General features: G+C 40.2%; 1 protein-coding gene across 8 annotated transcripts in view; it reads left to right on the top strand.

Moving 5' to 3' along the window:
• LOC101173688 (protein tyrosine phosphatase receptor type M) overlaps positions 1-14307 on the top strand; it is a 301112-nt gene that overhangs the window by 25232 nt on the left and 261573 nt on the right. The window contains exon 1 of one of the 8 annotated variants that reach the window (XM_078935438.1): positions 11845-11864. The exons of the other annotated variants lie outside the window; for them this stretch is intronic. The gene's annotated coding sequence lies outside the window, so the exon portion shown is untranslated. Of the gene's footprint in view, positions 1-11844; positions 11865-14307 lie in introns of those variants that run through there. 8 annotated transcript variants of the gene reach the window in all.

Consider the following 14307-nt stretch of genomic DNA (forward strand, 5'->3'; position numbering starts at 1 on the left):
TCTGAACATCACTAAGGTTACTGTATGTGACTTAGGTCTGTCTGATCACTGCTGTGTTTCCTGCGAGAGCATTATTCCAGTATAAACAAATGTTTTAAGGGAGGAGATCACAAAACGGTATATAACTGAAAATACTAGTGAGATGTTCAATCAGATGTTCTCTCTGACTCCTCCCCTCTCAGGGAATTCAGTCAACGAACTTGTTGACAGCTTTAATTCCTACATGTTAAATGTCATGGATAATATTGCTCCTAGTAAGGTGAAGGTGATCGCTGGTAGTAAAAAATCTCCATGGAGAAATTCCATTATTGTAAACAATGGAAAAAGAGAATGTCGGAAATTTGAACGCAAATGGAGAAAATCTAAACTACAAGTAGATTATGACATTTATAAAGAGAAACTTCACTTGTATAATTTACAACTGTGCAATGCAATAATGTCCTATTTTTCTGAATTTTTCTTTTGTTTTTTTGTTTTTTTTCTGAAATTATTACCAAAAGGTCCTATTTAATATAGTCGACAGGTTGACAAAACCCCCTGTGACAGTGGCACCAGAATTTTACTCTATCAAAGGCTGTAATGACTTTGCCAAATTCTTCAGGGACAAAATCAAAAACACTAGACAAACAGTAGTTTAATCTACTACAAGCTCAAGATAAGAACCCTATCCACTAGAAACCAGTATTAATCCAATGGCTCAGTTTCAACCCATAAACAGCAAAGAACTGCCGGACATTCTATCGCAACTGAACTCCTCCTCTTGCTGTCTGGATATTCTACCCACAAGCTTTTTCAAAAAAGTCTCAAAGACATTGGAACCAGACCTGCTCCAGACTATCAACAATGTCGTTAACATCTGGCGTTTTCCCAGATCCACTGAAAACAGCTGTAATTAAACCTCTTCTAAAAAAGGACAGTCTAGACAAAACTCAAATGAACAACTATAGGCTGATATCAAACCTGTCATTTTTAAGCAAGATCATTGAAAAAGCTGTTTTCCATCAGCTAAATGAATTCCTAATAAAAAATAACTGCTATGATGCCTTCCAGTCCGGCTTCAGACAGAATCACAGCACTGAAACGGCCCTGATCAAAGTGATTAATGACATGCGTTTGAATACAGACAGTGAGAATATGTCAGTGCTAGTTCTACTGGATCTCAGTACTGCGTTTGATACAGTCGACCATGCAATACTACTCAGAAGACTGGAAAGCTGGGTGGTTCTCACTGGGCCAGTATTAAACTGGTTCAAAACCTACTTAGAAAACAGGAAATATTTTGTGTCCATTGGTAACTTCACTTCTGAGCCAATAGAAATTACATGTGGAGTACCCCAAGGCTCCATCCTGGGACCACTTCTATTTAACATCTAGATGCTCCCACTGGCCCAAGTGATAAAGAACAACAACATTAGCTACCATAGTTATGCAGATGATACACAGATATATATTAGACTGACACCAGGCGACCGAGGCCCTGTACAAGCTCTTGGTAAATGCATTGAGGACATTAATGACTGGATGTGCCATAATTTACTACAGCTAAACAAAAACAAAACTGAGGTTATTGTCTTTGGAGCTAAAGAAAAAAGGTTGGACGTCATTATAGAGCTTCAATCCATTCAACTAAAAACTACCAACCAGGCCAAAGACTTGGGGGTATTGATAGACACAGACTTAAATTTTGATAAACACATTAAGGCAGTTACAAAATCAGCCTATTACCATCTCAAAAATATCTCAAGGATTAAAGATCTAATGTCTCAGCAGGACCTGGAGAAACTAGTGCATGCGTTCATCTTTAGTCGACTTGATTACTGTAACAGTGTGTTTACAGGACTACCAAAAAAATCCATCAGGAAATTGCAGCTTATTCAGAGCTCTGCTGCCCGGGTTCTCACAGGGACCAGGAAAGTGGACCACATTAGTCCAGTTTTGAGGTTTTTGCACTGGCTACCTGTCTGTCAGAGGATAGACTTTAAAGTTCTGCTACTGGTTTATAAAGCTTTGAATGGTTTAGCACCAAAAGACATGGCTGACCTCCTGACCCAGTATGTACCAGCCAGACCTCTCCGCTCTTCTGGATCCGGTCTTTTATCAGTCCCTAGAGCCAGAACTAATCATGGAGAAGCTGCATTCACTTTCAATGCTCCACAGATCTGGAATAGACTTCCAGAAAACATCAGATCTGCTGAAACACTTAGTGTCATTAAATCCCGGTTAAAAACTTACCTGTTCTCAGCTGCATTTAATTAATATGTATTCAAAAGTTTATGTCCGCACTGTTTATCTATGCTTGTATTAAATTCAAATCTTGTTTACTATCTTTTAACGTTATTTTAATGATCACATTTTTACTATTTTGTTTTTAATTGTTCTTTTAATTTTTTATGTAAAGCACTTTGAATTGTCTCTGTACAGGAAATGTGCTATATAAATAAACTTGCCTTGCCTTAGGTGCCTGAAAGCATAAACAAGACACAGGAACTACTGATACGGGAGTTGCTCTTTGCAGATGATTCAATGCTTGTAACTCACAGTCTTCAGGCCATGCAAGAGCTACTGACAGCCTTTGCTGAAGCTTCCACAAGATTTGGACTAACAATCAACATCAAGAAAACAGAAGTCCTAATCCAAGACACCTATAATGCAAAGATGAACCCATGAACAGTGCTCCTGAATGGTACTCCACTGGCTGAAGTAGACAAGTTCTCTTACCTGGGAAGTACTATCTCCAATAGTGGAAGTATAGACACAGAAATATCAAAAAGAATTCAATCTGTAGCATCAGCCTTCGGAAAATTGAGAAGTCGTCTGTGGGACCAGAGAGGAATCCACCTGAAAACCAAGATGAAAGTCTACAGAGCAATCATAATGCCAACACTTCTACAGCTCTGAAACTTGGACCATCTACAAACGCCACATTAAGAGTCTTGATAAAGTACAGCAGAGACATCTCCGACAACTAATGAACATCTCATGGAAAGATAATGTGTCAAACCTTGAGGTACTGAATAGGGCAGAAATGCTGAGTGTTGAAGAAATGCTCACCACATGTCAACTAAGGTGGGCGGGGCATGTTACACGCATGGAAGACACCAGACTACCAAAAGCTGTTTTCGTTGGAGAATTGAAAGAAGGATCAAGAAAAGTTGGAGCGCCGTGACTACGCTTTAAAGACGTATTCAAGAGACACCTGAAGAACATAAATGAATATGACAACTGGAAGGGAAAAGCTGAAGACCGTGTGACATGGAGGAGGGTGGTGACCGGCGCTGCTGCTGCTATCAGGGAACGAAATGTTCAGCTATCGTCAAAAAGAAGGCAGCGTAGACTAGAACCAGCACCTCCACCCGCTGAAGGGACCTACAGGTGTGACACCTGCGACAGGACATTCAAGACAGCAATTGGGACGTCCTCCCACATACGCCATAGGCACAAGCTCCTCCCCGCGTCATCGTCGACATCAACGGACTGCTAAAGAAAGAAGAAGACTCGACAGCCTCTAAATGCATGAGTCTGTGCTTTTTTTGCCCACCTATTTGAGCACTGCCGATATCAAGTACAAAGCATCAAATCCTTAAATTGACCAACATATTAACAGCACGAAGGATAATAATTTCTTGTATTATGGATGTTTGAATACTATATTACGCCAGGTGGAAGCCTGGAATTTAGGATGTTAAGTTCGTATCATAGTATGTCAGATGGAAACGACCGATTTTTGGATGTTAAGCTCGTGTCGTCTTACAGGTCTTGGTTCATGGCGGTTTCAATTTATAGTTCCCCTGCGGTGTCTTTTTGGATGGATTGGCTCCACGTTCAATTTTCTTGGCTCTTTCCATCTTCTATCTAGATGGTGTGTTGCCTTCATGGCGCTGTACTCGAACGGTAGCGGCCCAACGGTCAATGGTGCCGGGTCACACATAGTAGTCATACTTGTAAGTCTGGAATGGAATGGAATGGCTCAGAAACACACTTCATCTGACTTAAACACACATAATACTGATCTTAACATTCACTTTCTCTTCAAAAATCTTTTGTTTGGGGGTAAGTTTAAGCCCAAAGTTTTCTATGGAGGTCTTTGTTTTATGTCTGAACGGAGCCTTATGCCAAACTAAAAGAAATATGGAATACATTTTCTTTACTGCATGAGTTGTCTGACTGAAAATGATATGATCCTTTTTTTGACCATAAAACTCAAAACATCGGTGTGTTTGCTTTTCTGCTGGACAGGAACATAGTCAAGTTCTATTGCTTCATATTTGAAAGCTGTTTTCTAAACCTGCTAAATAAAAAAAACACTCCAGATGTGAAGATAAATCTGTGAGTATTTAAGAAGAAGCTACAACCCAAACTCTTTACAATAATGCTGTGATTTATGGACATAAAAATGTATATTATTTAAACACAAAAATATTGTTGTGTAAAACACAACAATAGTCATCAGCGAACAGCCGCCTTTTGATCAGGCAAAAAAAAAAGAATCCAAATACCATCAATTTGGGTTCTTGCTTTTTCCTGAAAATGCAAAATCTGTTTCAAAAACTCTTTTAGTTTTCAGTTGACTTTGACGTAAAACAACCAGAAAAAGTACTTTTTCTGAAAAATTGAATCATCTTATTCTTGTTGCATAACTCTGAACCTGAAAATGTAGCATGCTAACTCAACACTCGGTCTGAATGGAAGAGACATTTCTGGCTTTTTTTTTCTTTCTCCCCATTTTCATCAAAATGTTTGCAGTAATAATGTTCCAGAATGGACGAGTTTGTAGATTTGATGTGAGAACTTGTAAAATAGAATGTGAAAACCTGTGCACCAAAAATCTGCATCTGTGTGTAAAAATCTTCTGCTGTAAAGTCTGACAAACAAAATCACAACTGACAAATTCCCATTTCCATGTGTTCATTTAGAAAACAACCCCTCATTTCACTGTATGCGCATGTGAGGCGAATTGTGTATAGTGACAATAAAGGCATTCTATTTTATTCTATTCAATCTGTGATTACGACTGATCAAATCTGCTTCTGCGGCTGCGTGAATCTGCTGCTGCGCGGGAGTGATTCATAATATAGGTGCTCAATAGTTCTAAAGATACTGAAGCTATTGTCACCAAACTTTCTGTACTGACTGATTAGGACCTTATTGTCCTACTACAACAAAGATCATGTCAAATTCCCTTAGTATACTTTTAAGAATTTTTAAAAATTTAAATAAGGATAATATTTGGTCAAAAATATTCTATAAAGATACTGAAGCTAACAAAGTAATTCTGACAATGTAATGGTTGACCCCCCCCCCGTTCCACTATCGGACGCAGATCCGTTTTGACAGAAGTTTCTCGGAAGGAATGTGTCAGAAGTTAGAGTGCAGTTGTAGCGCCAGCAGCTTCACGTACACGCAGAAACTGATTCACGCAGCAGCAGATTTCGTAATCACAGATTGGAGGTTGTATTCTAAATGAACACATGGAAATGGGAATTTGTCAGTTGTGATTTTGTTTGTCAGACTTTACAGCAGAAGATTTTTACACACAGATGCAGATTTTTGGTGCACAGGTTTTCACATTCTATTTTACAAGTTCTCACATCAAATCTACAAACTCGTCCATTCTGGAACATTATTACCTTCACAAACTGCTGGTGTCTGTTTTTGTTTTGTTTTACGCTGAGGTAATAGCGATTTTAAAAAAAAAAAGTTCTGATCATGAATGATGCTGACGTTTCAATCTCCTATCGATCATTGCACTTGTTAACAAGGAAGCTATTGCAGACCTTTCAATCATTTGGTTTGATCCTTTTGCCTTAGTTTTCCATCCTTTCTGTATTTTAGTTAGAGGTGTGACAGCCACAGGCCTTATGCTCCCCAACAATCCGGAGCCTAAAAAAGCAGAAGCACGGCGGCTGTGGTGAGAAAAAGCCTCTTCAGATCCTTCGTCATCTGATTGATTTGACTCTTCCAGCCAAACGGATTTAGGTCTGAAAGCCTTCAGGATGGTCAAGCAGAGGACTTTAAAGTGATGTTTGAGCGGTTGAGACGTGTTTCTCTAAAACCACCAAAGCCCCCCAGGTGGTTCAGATGGTGACCCTCCTTAAAGACCTTAGGACGGACACTAGACTGCTGTCATGAATGATGAGCCTTCAGTTACCGTGGAGATGGTTGTTCTGTAAAACATGATTGTTTAACTGTTGGACTTTTTTTTAAAGTTAAAGCTCATGTTATGTTATTTGAAGCTGTTTGGTCACTTCATCCTTTTGGGACAGAGTCGGGACTTGCTATTGCACGTTGGCACAAATCTATCTCTGTACATTTTATTGACCTATGTATTGCTGGACGTCTTGGGGCGCTCTGCCTTGCAGCAGGACCTGCTGATTCTGTGCTGAGCAGTGGCTTCTTTGTCATTCTGCACTTGTAAAATGTTAGTTTGTGAAGCTGACATGTTTCCACAAAGGAAAGGCAGTCATCTTCTTAGCAGAAAGCTTGCAGAGTTGAGCTTTTTTGTGTTCATTCACAACACCTCGTATCGTTGCAATCATCCTTTCCTGGAATCACTTTAGACTTTGACTTGATGCTGTTCCGTCTCCTGAAATCAGAAAGTCCTGCAGCCTGGAGCACCGCTGGTGGAGCCTTTTCCAAACCAATACCTGCAATAATCCACCTGGATGATGAGCTGTAATATTCTCCTTCAAGGAGGGGGGTAAGCCAATGACCCCCCAAGAGGAACAGCTTATAGAAGCCTGTGCTTCCTCTGAAACATTTAATGCTCCTTTCTGTACTGTTGGGGTTTGATGGGACGCTTAAATCAGAAAATAGGTCATGAGCAGCCCTGGAATAATTGGATTTAAAAATTAATCATATTAATGACTGAGGGAATTCCTTTGTATCCTTGATTTATTCATACCACTTGACTGTCTGAGTGATAACAAACCAGCTGAGAAGTTTCATTTGTAATGCATTATTCTGCATGAAGCATCACTGCTAGACTTCCTGCTCCTTCCTTCATTGGCTGAAAATCCAGTGACCGGTGCTGGTTTTGATTTGAAGTTTTAATGAGACATTTTACTGAAAACAAACACAATTATTTATCTGCCAATAATAAAATAAATAAATACAATTCCTTTACGTAAAAATGAAAACATAAAATATTTACTGAAAATTCACTGCGTTAATTTGCCCTGATACTTTATGATTTAAAAAAAATAATAATTCTGTTTTTTATTCTGTTGTTTGGCTTTGTGCAGCCCAGCCTTCACATATTTTCTGTCAACAAGTAGATCTGCTTTCAGCATTACTTAACCTGCTTCAAAATGACTAAGATAATTCACAGTAATAATTATTCTTGGGGGTAATTATGCACATGATGAATTCTCGGCAGCTTCAAAATGTCACATTAAAATCAGCCTTTATTGGTCTAATTTTATGCATGTTTTTTTTAAATGTCACGGCTCTATAAAGAAAGGCACGCTCTCAAGAAAAACCAAGAATCTTCCCACCCATTTGCAAAGCAGCCTGCATGCTGTTGGGAATCACGAGATCACATCGGGTGAAGTCAATCACAAGCTTCTTGTCCCCATCATGGCTTTCCCTCTCCAAGGAGCCCAGCCCGGACCATGGAGCTGCTTTTTCCCCTGAAGAGTTCAATTATGAGGCTTCAGAACAAGGAAGGAAAGGTTTGAATTGGTTTGAAATGTGATGTTAGGACCCTCTGATGGTCCTTAAAAAAGCTCCCACTGGGAATATATTGTCTTGATCCACATCTGTCAAGCCAGGCCTCAGATCCTCCCAGCAACCTTTCACCTGCACAGACTTAGACTTCTAACTGTGCACGGTCTGTTCCAATCCAGTATTACAAGTTTGATTTTTTTGATTTGTTTGGGATGTAAGGACACACAAGCATAAAATGGCTCATTAGTCTGATTAATGTGCAGCGTGGCCCAGATTTTTCTTCTGTAGTTTTTAATTAGCTCCAGTGAAACCTTGAAATACTTCCTTGAAATAAGCATTTTGTTGAAAAAATGCAATGTTTTTGTAAAATTTATGATAATATGTTTACTTTTGTGGAGATCTTCTCTTTGGGAAACTTTTATTGCATTCTTTTTGGGATGGTGAAAATCTCAGACCTGGAAATAATAGCTGGACCCAATTCGGACATAACGACGTTGTCATCTTCAGTTAAAGCAAATCAAAGAAAATATATATTTGCTCCTTACTTTAATAAAAAAAAAACTGTGATATTGACCAAGAGAATAGTCGAGTTTGTGTTAGTGTGTAGCGGTGTTTGTGTGAGTGTGTAGTTGAGTTTGTGTTGGTGTGTAGCTGTGTGAGTGTGTAATTGAGTTTGTGTTAGTGTATAGTAGTGTTTGTGTGAGTGTGTAGTCGAGTTCGTGTTAGTGTGTAGCGGTGTTTGTGTGAGTGTGTAGTTGAGTTTGTGTTAGTGTGTAGCGGTGTTTGTGTGAGTGTGTAGTTGAGTTTGTGTTAGTGTGTAGCGGTGTTTGTGTGAGTGTGTAGTTGAGTTTGTGTTGGTGTGTAGCTGTGTGAGTGTGTAATTGAGTTTGTGTTAGTGTATAGTAGTGTTTGTGTGAGTGTGTAGTCGAGTTCGTGTTAGTGTGTAGCGGTGTTTGTGTGAGTTTGTAGTTGAGTTTGTGTTAGTGTGTAGCGGTGTTTGTGTGTAGTTGAGTTTGTGTTAGTGTATAGTAGTGTTTGTGTGAGTGTGTAGTTGAGTTTGTGTTAGTGTGTAGTAGTGTTTGTGTGAGTGTGTAGTCGAGTTAGTGTTAGTGTATAGTAGTGTTTGTGTGAGTGTGTAGTTGAGTTTGTGTAAGTGTGTAGTCGAGTTAGTGTTAGTGTGTAGCTGTGTTTGTTTGAGTGTGAAATTGAGTTTGTGTTAGTGTGTAGCGGTGTTTGTGTGAGCGTGTAGATGAGTTTGTGTTAGTGTGTAGCGGTGTTTGTGTGAGTGTGTAGTTGAGTTTGTGTTAGTGTATAGTAGTGTTTGTGTGAGTGTGTAGTTGAGTTTGTGTAAGTGTGTAGTAGTGTTTGTGTGAGTGTGTAGTCGAGTTAGTGTTAGTGTATAGTAGTGTTTGTGTGAGTGTGTAGTTGAGTTTGTGTTAGTGTGTAGCGGTGTTTGTGTGAGTGTGTAGTTGAGTTTGTGTTAGTGTATAGTAGTGTTTGTGTGAGTGTGTAGTCGAGTTCTTGTTAGTGTATAGTAGTGTTTGTGTGAGTGTGTAGTTGAGTTTGTGTTAGTGTATAGTAGTGTTTGTGTGAGTGTGTAGGCGAGTTTGTGTTAGTGTATAGTAGTGTTTGTGTGAGTGTGTAGTCGAGTTTGTGTTAGTGTATAGTAGTGTTTGTGTGAGTGTGTAGTTGAGTTTGTGTTAGTGTATAGTAGTGTTTGTGTGAGTGTGTAGTTGAGTTTGTGTTAGTGTATAGTAGTGTTTGTGTGAGTGTGTAGTCGAGTTTGTGTTAGTGTATAGTAGTGTTTGTGTGAGTGTGTAGTCGAGTTTGTGTTAGTGTATAGTAGTGTTTGTGTGAGTGTGTAGTCGAGTTTGTGTTAGTGTATAGTAGTGTTTGTGTGAGTGTGTAGTCGAGTTTGTGTTAGTGTATAGTAGTGTTTGTGTGAGTGTGTAGTCGAGTTTGTGTTAGTGTATAGTAGTGTTTGTGTGAGTGTGTAGTCGAGTTTGTGTTAGTGTATAGTAGTGTTTGTGTGAGTGTGTGAGTTTGTGTTAGTGTATAGTAGTGTTTGTGTGAGTGTGTAGTCGAGTTTGTGTTAGTGTATAGTAGTGTTTGTGTGAGTGTGTAGTCGAGTTTGTGTTAGTGTATAGTAGTGTTTGTGTGAGTGTGTAGTCGAGTTCGTGTCAGTGTAAAGTAGTGTTTGTGTGAGTGTGTGAGTTTGTGTTAGTGTATAGTAGTGTTTGTGTGAGTGTGTAGTCGAGTTCGTGTCAGTGTATAGTAGTGTTTGTGTGAGTGTGTAGTTGAGTTTGTGTTAGTGTATAGTAGTGTTTGTGTGAGTGTGTAGTCGAGTTTGTGTTAGTGTATAGTAGTGTTTGTGTGAGTGTGTAGTTGAGTTTGTGTTAGTGTATAGTAGTGTTTGTGTGAGTGTGTAGTTGAGTTTGTGTTAGTGTATAGTAGTGTTTGTGTGAGTGTGTAGTCGAGTTTGTGTTAGTGTATAGTAGTGTTTGTGTGAGTGTGTAGTCGAGTTTGTGTTAGTGTATAGTAGTGTTTGTGTGAGTGTGTAGTCGAGTTTGTGTTAGTGTATAGTAGTGTTTGTGTGAGTGTGTAGTCGAGTTTGTGTTAGTGTATAGTAGTGTTTGTGTGAGTGTGTAGTCGAGTTTGTGTTAGTGTATAGTAGTGTTTGTGTGAGTGTGTGAGTTTGTGTTAGTGTATAGTAGTGTTTGTGTGAGTGTGTAGTCGAGTTTGTGTTAGTGTATAGTAGTGTTTGTGTGAGTGTGTAGTCGAGTTTGTGTTAGTGTATAGTAGTGTTTGTGTGAGTGTGTAGTCGAGTTCGTGTCAGTGTAAAGTAGTGTTTGTGTGAGTGTGTGAGTTTGTGTTAGTGTATAGTAGTGTTTGTGTGAGTGTGTAGTCGAGTTCGTGTCAGTGTATAGTAGTGTTTGTGTGAGTGTGTGAGTTTGTGTTAGTGTATAGTAGTGTTTGTGTGAGTGTGTAGTCGAGTTCGTGTCAGTGTAAAGTAGTGTTTGTGTGAGTGTGTGAGTTTGTGTTAGTGTAAAAATACAGAAGTGTTTGTGTGGCTCTGTACAGTATTCCCCCGCTTATTCGCGTTTCACTATTTGCGGTTTCACGTGTTTGCAGTTTTTTAGTCAACTCAAGTCGCATGTTTGAGTCTTTAAGCAAAGGAGGTGCTGCCGGGGAGGAGGGGGGCGGAGATGAGGAGCACGCCGTCATGCCGGCTTCCTCGCCGGCTGCTAAAGAATATTTTACAGCTGGTTCCACCGGTTCCTGAATTGCTTTAACCAAAGTTTGTGGCCCTGCATGGAGAAATCAGCTAACACGGAAGCATCCGGATATTATCCTGGAACTCTGAGGAAGATAATCCTGGAGAATAATTATCATCCAGATGAATGAATGATGGATGAAACCGGCCTCTTCTGGAAGAAGCGAGGCTGAAAACACGTTGCTGCCGGACTGACGCTCCGTGCCCAACGCTGTATTCGCACTGCAGGATATCTGGTAATGAACTGATGGAGGAAGAACGGACGCCTGGATTTTTAGGACAGAGACAGAGAGACTCCTAATGTTATAAAATACGCTACAGTATAGTCTACTGATCTGAAGAAAAACTCTTTATGTTGAGCAATGTTCCAAAGTTCTTTAATATTTTACAAAGCATCTGAAATGTTCCTGAAGGGGTTTTTGATGAGGAAGGATCAGTGATGGACAGGAGGTTGGCGTGGTTCTCCGTATTGGTGGGTATTTCTGGTCCCTAAACCCCGCGAATAAAGGGGAATACTGTAGTATTGTTCTGTAGGAGTGTATAGTAGTGTTTGTGTACATAGTTGTGGGTTTGAGCCCCCCGTCAGAGAAATTACAAAGTTGCTAGTGTAATTGTTTTTTACCCGCCAAACTGAAATTTTACCCCCATTTAGTGACTGGGCGGTTGTTAATTTAAAACCCCGAGTGTTTTTGTTGTGTAAGATCAGGACAAACTTGTAGAGCAAACAACAAATTTACCTCCATGGCTGCCTTGAATTGACACTATTTAAAGAGTTTGTCCTTAAAAGGGGTTTTGACTACAAACTTTAAGGAAAGCAGCTGCATAATATTTGCTTTTCTTCGCAGATTCTTCAGTGCAGGCAGACCAGAAATCCTCAGTTTTAGTTCTTAGCAAAAATGACAATGAGGATCTTCCTTTTATCTGAGTAAGAATCTATATTCATCTTAATTGGTGGCTGACAGGTTCAGCAGAATGGAGATGGATTGGAAGTCATTTACTGGCAGTTCTTGACAGGCTCGTTAAACGACAGCGATAAACCCGCTGCAAGTGCACGTAGCTTCAAAATCATCTGTCAAAATGGAGCACATGCAAAGAGAAAGCTTCTGTCGTCTTCCATGCACATAAAACCAAGCACATGTAGATCTGCACACGGAACCATGGACACCCATGCAGACGCAGCCATGCAGACACACCCATGCAGACGCAGCCATGCAAACGCACCCATGAAGACGCAGCCATGCAGACACACCCATGAAGACGCAGTCATGCAGACGCAGCCATGCAGACGCACCCATGCAAACGCAGCCATGCAGACGCAGCCATGCAAACGCACCCATGCAGACACACCCATGCAGACGCACCCATGCAAACGCAGCCATGCAGACGCACCCATGCAAACGCAGCCATGCAGACGCACCCATGCAGACACACCCATGCAGACGCAGCCATGCAAACGCACACATGCACACGCACCCATGAAGACGCAGACGCACCCATGCAGACGCACCCATGCAGAGGCACCCATGCAGACGCACCCATGCAGACGCAGTCATGCAGACGCAGTCATGCAGACGCACCCATGCAGACATGGGCGGGCTTGATCTGGAACTGATGTGTGTCCATTTGGAACACTTAGTTGTTGGGTTATCAAAAAAGAACTTTGGAAATGCAGAAAATTGTAGAATTAAATAATTTTAAATAAAAAGTAAGAATTAAAAAACATTTTCTGGGCAAAGATGTTTGAAAACAACATTTTAGTTTTTTAACATTGAATGCAGCATAGCTTTTTTGTTTTGGTTCTGCGCTGTCACTTGCTGTGGTCTGTCAGTTTTCTCCTAAATGAAACATTGCTGACAAGCACTTGGCTCAGCTAAGCGGATTATCTGTGGAAATCTTCCCTCTAACTTCTTGATTTCCCACAGAATCAATATGTGTAACAGCGAGATGTGATTGATAATGATATTGAGATTGATCGTCTGAATCCCTACCCACAGTTCAAGTTCCCAAGTCCCCAAACAGAGTCTATATACATGCAATCCAGATAGAAGCTGGCACGTTCTGCCAATAGATAAGTGAAATGAGGCTGTAGTGAAAAGGCCTCTCAGTCCCTGAGGGGTTTAGCTGCAAGAATTTAAAGCTTTAAGCTGGCTGTGGTTAGCAGCGGCTAGTCTATATCCAGTTTTAAATGACCTGAGATTGCCTTGTGGTTTCTACCTTGGGGGACGGCAGTAGTTTGCAAAAACCAGTGCAGACGCTGAGGCACTAGGGCAGACTGGTGTTTTCCTGCCTCCCATTGTCAGACAGGTTGAGCAAATCTACTTTTGCATGGGACTGACACATGACATCACACCAAAAAGGAACCAGTGATGGTTCTTTGCCATGATGTTGGGCTGCTGCTCGTGTTCTTTATTTTTTGTTATCTTAAAAACAAAAAACTATTTATTTTGTTATAATACTTTGTCAGCTGCACTAGGTCATCTTGAAGAGTATTGGACAATTTTTATGAAAAGTTGAATCTCATCATATTAATTACCAATAGTTGAACTTAATTCAGACAGTATTCTAACTTCTGGTCTGTAAGTGTACCTAATAAGAAGTTTCCTTTTCCTTCAAAAACACTGTTAACCTGCAGAACAAGACAAAGTAAATTTTACTGATGTCAAATACAAATACCAAAAATAGTGTAAAATTTTGATTTGAAATTTTTTTCAATCTATTTACCATTCCTCAATCTTTTATGCTCTTTAAACAGAACCACTGTGCACATACCACTACAGTGTGAAATTCACACAAATGTGCACAGACCTAACAAACCTGCTGCTTTTAATGCCTATCCTTTATGTTGTTGTTGCTGCCGTAAAACAAGACTTGAAAGTCTTGAGCAGAATTTGGCTTCAGCATTGGAGGGTTGAGGTGTTTGTCCTAAAGTAATTACTGTTTTAATGTAAGATTCCCAACACTGCTGGTGATAAAGGTGGGAATGGTGACACCAAGCTGGTCTTTAGATGGTAGGCATTATGTGCAGGTGGATATTTGTGATGCAGCCATAAAGCAGGTCAATAAAAGGTTGAAAGAGCTTTTTGGGGAATTTTCCAAGACTGTTGCAGAACATCTTGTGGAAGGATTTCATCAGTGTTTCTTGATTTATAGTTTCCTCTCATCCTGTTACATTCCTGTCATGGTGCCCTGTCTTTGTAGTGGTGGCTTCAGCCAAAAACAGAAAATAAAGGACATTTAGGTTTAGCATTTGTTATTTGCAAACTCCAGGAGTCACAGTGAAGAGGTAGAGTGGCTGACCTCTAGTTGGAAGATCATAGGTTCAGTTCCTGCCTTGCTTGCACATGTGGTACAGTGTCCTTAGCCAAGAC

The sequence above is a fragment of the Oryzias latipes genome, chromosome 17, assembly GCF_053564925.1.
Source record: "Oryzias latipes strain Hd-rR chromosome 17, Olatipes_Hd-rR_3.1".
Lineage (NCBI taxonomy): Eukaryota > Metazoa > Chordata > Actinopteri > Beloniformes > Adrianichthyidae > Oryzias > Oryzias latipes.